This window comes from Vanellus vanellus (genome assembly GCF_965231255.1).
Source record: "Vanellus vanellus genome assembly, chromosome: 4".
NCBI classification, from domain to species: domain Eukaryota; kingdom Metazoa; phylum Chordata; class Aves; order Charadriiformes; family Charadriidae; genus Vanellus; species Vanellus vanellus.
Genome location: NC_138909.1, coordinates 70,431,538 through 70,438,103, shown reverse-complemented (window position 1 = coordinate 70,438,103; position 6,566 = coordinate 70,431,538).

Genomic DNA, 6,566 nt, shown 5'->3' with positions numbered 1-6,566 from the left:
AGTGCAGTTTCCATATTTTTTTCTGGCACAAGCAGAAGCATTATTGTAATGTGTATGATTATGGATTAGGTATAAACCCTCTGATCCCACTGAAGTTAAATCCACTCATACATACAATTAATAACGTTAGGATCTTGCCCGTTTCTGTGACAGACTGTGGTGTAGACTAATACATTGTTTATTCCATCTTCCATTATGTCTCAAAATTAAGTGTAGCTGTTCCTAAAACACTTCTCTTAAATTATTATCATGTAAAGTAGTTGCCAGATAATACTGTAAATTTTCACCACAGTCTGTCTTCAGTACTAATGTTTGTCATAACTTCAGATGTTTTTGTACTGAGTATTGTCTACAAACCTTTTACTTCTGCACTTCAAGAACCATTTATAAATTTTATTGGTGCTTCTCCACCAAGATCTTCATATGCAATACACCATGCAGCAAAGAACACTTATTCTACTGGCCTGGTAATAGCTTCTGTCATGCTAAACCGAGTGTTTTGCAAGCGAAACAGATTACATCCTCTAAGAGCAACTTTATAATCTTCTTGAGTAAGCTCCTAAATTTGAGTCTTTGCCTAGATGTCTGCACTGTTTTACCCTTTTGGATTTGGAGGACACTTTGGTCACAGTGTTCTTCAGTTGTAGTTTACACACGGAAAAATACCAACTGCCTGCAAAGCCTTTTTTCCGATCCTAGTCCCTACTGAAGGAATCCTACATCACGTGATAAATTGAAATAATAGTTAGCTGCTACTGGACTTACCAGGAACGTTACCTCTTTGCTTAACCTGACTTTACTGCCCTTGTCAGAACACACTGTCCCAACTATGACCATCACTGACCTTGAATTTTTCTGTCAGGTTTTCTTCTAGGATCCAGTTGGCAAAGGGAACTCCTTGAATGGTGGTTGCTTTTCTGGGTGCAGTTCAGGCATTTCTTCCAGCTAAAACTTCCTTCTTAGTTATATTACTAGAGTCCTGTTGCAGCCCTCCTTCCAGGAGAGAACCTGTGCTACTACATTACCTCTCATTCTGCCTACATACCAGCACGTGCTCTCCTCCACCTCTCATCTCCACTTGGCCATGCATTCTACAGGAAGACAGTCTCTTCAATTTTGCTTTCCAGGTGTTCATTGATGCCCAATTACATTTTAGGTTTCGATAGCAATGCAAGTCTGTGGGCCTGGTTTTAATTCCAACTAATGATGTTTGGTTCTTTTTACCAACAATGCCAGTTTCTGGAGAATAAGAGATTAATTATTTTGGGAAACTATAATCTCTTACTATGGAAGGAGACAAACCTCTGAGATTTAATTCCACTTGGATCGTGCAAGTTTAGTGTAAATTGAAATGTACAAAGCTGAAACAAAGTACAAAATTTCAGCATGTCTGCATAGAAAGGATCCTGTCAACTGGCTTTTCAGAAAAGTTGGTGGAAAGTCTTTTGTTGTGCCTTTTATTATTTTTTTTTTTAATTAATGTGTGGAGTGACTAGAAGCTTTTTCAGTTGAGAAATAAGCATAACAGCTTTTTATTTTTACTGTACAATATCAGTGTGTTCTGCAGATTAAAATTGGTGCCTTATGATAAAACGATCCACTCGAGTAAAAATGAAAATATTGCAGCTCTCTTCTTTCTGACCTGATTAAAATAGATTTTGAAAAAATTGTCATCAGACATTTTTAATTAACATGTATTGTTTGTATAATAATTTCAAAATCTGTCTTTTTGTCTTTGTCCATTTGTTTGTTTTTCATTTTTTTTCCCTGTCACTTATTTTTGTTCTAATCATTTTCAAACTGGGATATGTAGGTGGCAGTAGGGGAAGTAGTGAAAGTGACCAATGGGGAACATCTCCCAGCTGATCTCATCAGTCTGTCATCAAGGTTAGAATAAACTAGTTGCACAGGATATGTGCACGTGGGTCCTCATATACCAAATATGAAGAACACTGCTGTGCTGATAATCTTTGCTTTGCTGTTCACCTTTCTTTGCCAAAACCCAGACATTTGTAAAATTAGAAAGGGTTCAGTTGATGAAAGTAGAGATCATTAAAGTGTAAATACACCTTAACACTCCAAGAAATGAAAATTTATTTCAGACCTCTTTGTTTTCACACTATCCCCATGAAATTTTATCAGACAAGTTGTCATTGAATAAAGACACAGTAAAACACCAGGATAAATAAACGTTTAATTCCTCAGAGCAAATTAAGAAGAATATATATGTTTATACCAACCCACTATTTTCAGCAAAGAATGTAGTTTAATGGTGGTAGGACTGGTAGAGGACCCTCTGCACAAACTTGGATGTTGCACAATCTCTGCTGCATGCGATGGCAAAAGCAGCGCTGTTCTTGTGTATTGTGAAAAATGCATGTTTCTTAGACATGTCAGCTTTATGCTATTGTCTGCACTGTTATCGCACTTTGTTTTTTCCCTAACAAATCAATGGGCCTGCCTTGATCTATCTGTAACTTATTTACTTTGGAGGTCACTGCTATCTGCTACAGTAATTACAGTCAAGCATGTGTCTCACTTGAAACGTCTTTGCTGCCTTAGTCTGTTTTAAAAGTGCTTCACAAAAATATTGTTTAGTTTTTACTATCAACTAATAAAAATGCTAGAGTTGCAATAATGTTTTATACAGGTGATTCTATCCAAAAGATCTAAACAGAAGTTATTTACATTTTTAGAAAAGTTTGCCAAAAAGAAAATGCTAGCCTGAAAGAAATTTATAATATGATTTATCACATTTTAATGCTTTTGCTTTACAAAAATGTTAGAATAACCTACATAGCTTCATCCTGCAAGCATTTTAAAACTAAGTTGTTAATCGGTAACCACTGTTGCATTAAGAAAGCAAATTAAAAAAAAAAAAAAAAACAACCCAAAAAAAAAAAAAAACCCACAAAAACTTGATGCTTGAATTTCATGCTAGAAGGAAGGAAAATATTAGAAGCTTTAAAGTGGTGTAGAGAGTAAACATTTATTCTTTTAAGTTGTAGGGTATTTTTATGGCTCCTCTGGTCCTTTACAAGATCAAAAGGTCTTTCTGTTGTAAATGTAAGTAGTAGGTGTTCTGTCCTCATGTCCAGAAAATGCTGGAGCCGAGTGGAATAACTCAGAAATCCTGACCTGTTAGACCTGTTCTTGTTTACGATATCTACTTGCAGAAAAGTAATTTTGTCCTTCTGTATCTCTGTTTTCCTAGTTAATGCTTCCTAGTTAACGGTAATTGTAATGTGTTTTAAAACCTGAAAGTATTTTAGAAAATAAGGCTGTGTTACTCATCAAAGGATTGTATTGAAAAAAAATTTAAATGCAATAAGTCTTTTATCATTATATGTCAAATAGGTGTAGTAGTAGTAATGTGCTGCATAAACTTAAAATTTTTAATTTATAAAATCTTTCTAAATTGCATAGAGGACAGATATTTCAAAAACTGTATTATGTAATTTAGACTTTTTTAATGAGAACCCTTTACAAGAAAACTTTCATGTCTAAACTAGTGCTGCCTACAGTAGTAGGCACTACAAATGCACTACACTCATGCCTGTATCTTAATCTTACATGAAAACACGGAAAACTTTCTATGTACAGCATTTTTAGCAGTGTTTCATCTCCATTAGGTAGGTTTTGGCAACTTTTCTGAAAATGTAGAATACTGTTGGTTTTACAGATTTGGCTGTAAATTATTCTAGTTCTGATATTTCAATAGGAAATAAAGAAAGATTGCATAAATAGCTATTAAAAGATTACAGCAGGTTCGTGGACTTTGACATTATAATTTTAAATTAAGGAATTTTTTTTCTTAATAGCGAACCGCAAGCTATGTGCTACATTGAAACGTCTAACTTAGATGGTGAGACAAACTTAAAAATTCGACAGGTAGGAATTTCATTTTTGAGACTATTTCTAATATTATTTTTATCTATTATTGGTTATAAAAACATATCTTATGACATTAATGGCCATTTTAGAAGACTGAAATTTTAATGGTTTGAATAAAAATCTGTGGGTTATTGACATAATAACAGTTTTTGTTCAATTAATAAGTGGAAGGAACAAATGGTTACTTCTGAGCCATACCTTGTGCTTTGTTTTATGTTTTTTCTTTGGGGAAAATAGGTGGAAAGAGTTATAGTTGGGTATTGGTTTGGGGTTTGAAGGATAGACGAGGGAGAAACCCTGCAGAAAAGAAGCTGGTAGTCCCAGTATTGGCCTTGGGGGCAGGTAAGGAATAGTATGCTGTCTCCATGCAAGGCCATTCTTGCTGAGTTATATGATGGGTTATGACCCTGTCTTCATCATGATGTTTTAAGACGCCAAGGTGGCTTTTTCACTGTGTAGCATCCAGCAGTGTGACAGCGAAGTGTAGCAGTCCCTTTTTCCCATAGAAGTACTGTTTTTTTTTGGTTTTGCACTACTAGATTTATAACACATAGATTTATTTATTGGAAAGTGATTTTTATTGTCATGACAAACTAATTTTGTTTACAGGGTTTGCCACTAACATCAGAAATAAAGGACATAGAAAGCTTGATGAGACTTTCAGGCAGAATCGAATGTGAGAGCCCGAATCGACATCTCTATGACTTCGTTGGAAACATCAGACTGGATGGGCATGGGTATGTAAATTCAAGGAAGATTATGTCAGTAAATTCAATCTAACAGTACATAGCTATATATTGTTAAACTACTCAAGCTAAAATGTGAATAGTAAAGTGTTTATTTTGTTAAGATTAATAAAAAGATTTTTTTACCTATCTAGACTTTATTCTTTAAAAAAAGAGGGGTAAAACTGTACTTCTAATGTCTACAACTTGAGGTTTTTATACTAGTTGACCTTCATAAAGCAATAGCTGTTAATAATAGGAGAGTGTGCTAATCAAATTCTAATAGTTCTGGAATATGTACCTAGGAACTCACTTCTTAGGCATCCCGTTCCTTGCCTGTTAAGTTTCTATTATGGAAGCTGAATAGAAGTACTTTCTTGTCTTTTTTTTTTTTTTTCTTTTTTACTGTTGTTTTCTTGTGTTTGTCTAAGTCTGGAGTGGAACTGAGTCCATCACTATATACCTCAAATTTTTCTAATATGGTAGCTGAAAGACATTTAATACCTTAGCTTACTGAAAGTATGTTTCTGTAAAAATAGACTCAGTGCAATTACAACATACATGCTTGTAAAGCTGCTTCAAAAATTCTTAAAATAATTAAGCGCTTACCAAATATTGGTATATGGAGTTTTCTATGGGTTTGAACTGAATGTGATATATTAGGAATAAAAAATTCATTACTAGATCCAGAATTGACGAGTCCTTCATCCCCAAAGATTTGCAGGATTTCTTTTTTATTTTGTTGGCATTTTTATTTCTCCATATGAAATATTATTCATGTTTGGATTTAAACTGATACGTATAGTATTAACTAATTATTAAATACCTTTTTTTTATATTCCATTTTTTATTTACTGATTTCTTACAGATGCATTCCGGGAGTTTTCAGTCGCAAGAGTGTGGATCTATTATAATTCCACTGTACTTCTCGTTAAGAAGAGAAAAACATTTACCTGTAATTCTTCTCTGAAGGTAATAGTTATAATAGATCCACACGTTCATCCTTCCTCCCTGGCTAGAGAGAAAAACATATTTTTCTTTTTAATCTAATTATCTAATTTTAAAATTTGATTTTACAAAGAAACATTGAATGTGCTGATGGCTGTTTTGCCTCAAGAGTGTGTAGGAGCATGCCATCTGCTGGTTAAGCAATTTGGCATTTGAGAAATTCAGTTTTGGAATATTTTGAATATAGTTCCTGTGCAGTAGGATAGTTCCAAAAGTGTGGCTCTAATATAATATTTACCTTCAGTGAAAAAGAATTGCAGGTAAGTAACTCTTTTTGGAACCTGACCTCATTTCCAACTTGAAAAATCAGGGATGAGTTCTCTTTCTGCTCATATTAGAGGTAGCACAGGTTCATCTAACTGGTTTTTATTTATCCAGATCTTTAAGACCTTCCTACCAGATTATGTAGATCCAGGATTTGTGATTTCCACTTTACCTACTACCATCTTAACGTTTTTGCAAAAGCAGTGGAGGATACTGAAAACGTATCTCCCTCCTCTTTCCCTTTAGATAACTCATTGGAGTGTCATAAATGTTGTATCTGGTTGACCTTTTCAGTCTTTTCTTTTTCCCTTCATAGGACATCAACTCAAAAAAACAAAGGTTCTCTTTTTTTCTTTTGGATACTCAGTATTCAAGGAGGTAGAACTCCACTATGCCTTTTGGCTAAATCTGTGGACTAAAAGAGGCCAAAAAAATTTTCATGGTATCCTCAGCTTTTGAATGTGTTAACTGTTATCTCCAAAGCGTGCAGTTCTTTGTTATGCTTCTGAATACACAGAGGCATGTCACTTGGTTTGAGACCATGAAGATAATTAGCTAGAGAAAGGAGAAAAGTTCTTTAGCCTGGTTAAATCTGAAATTATGATTAGACAATGGCTCAGGGAAAAGGACTGAGCAAGTTAAAAACAAGGGCAGATATTGATTATCCAGACTAAA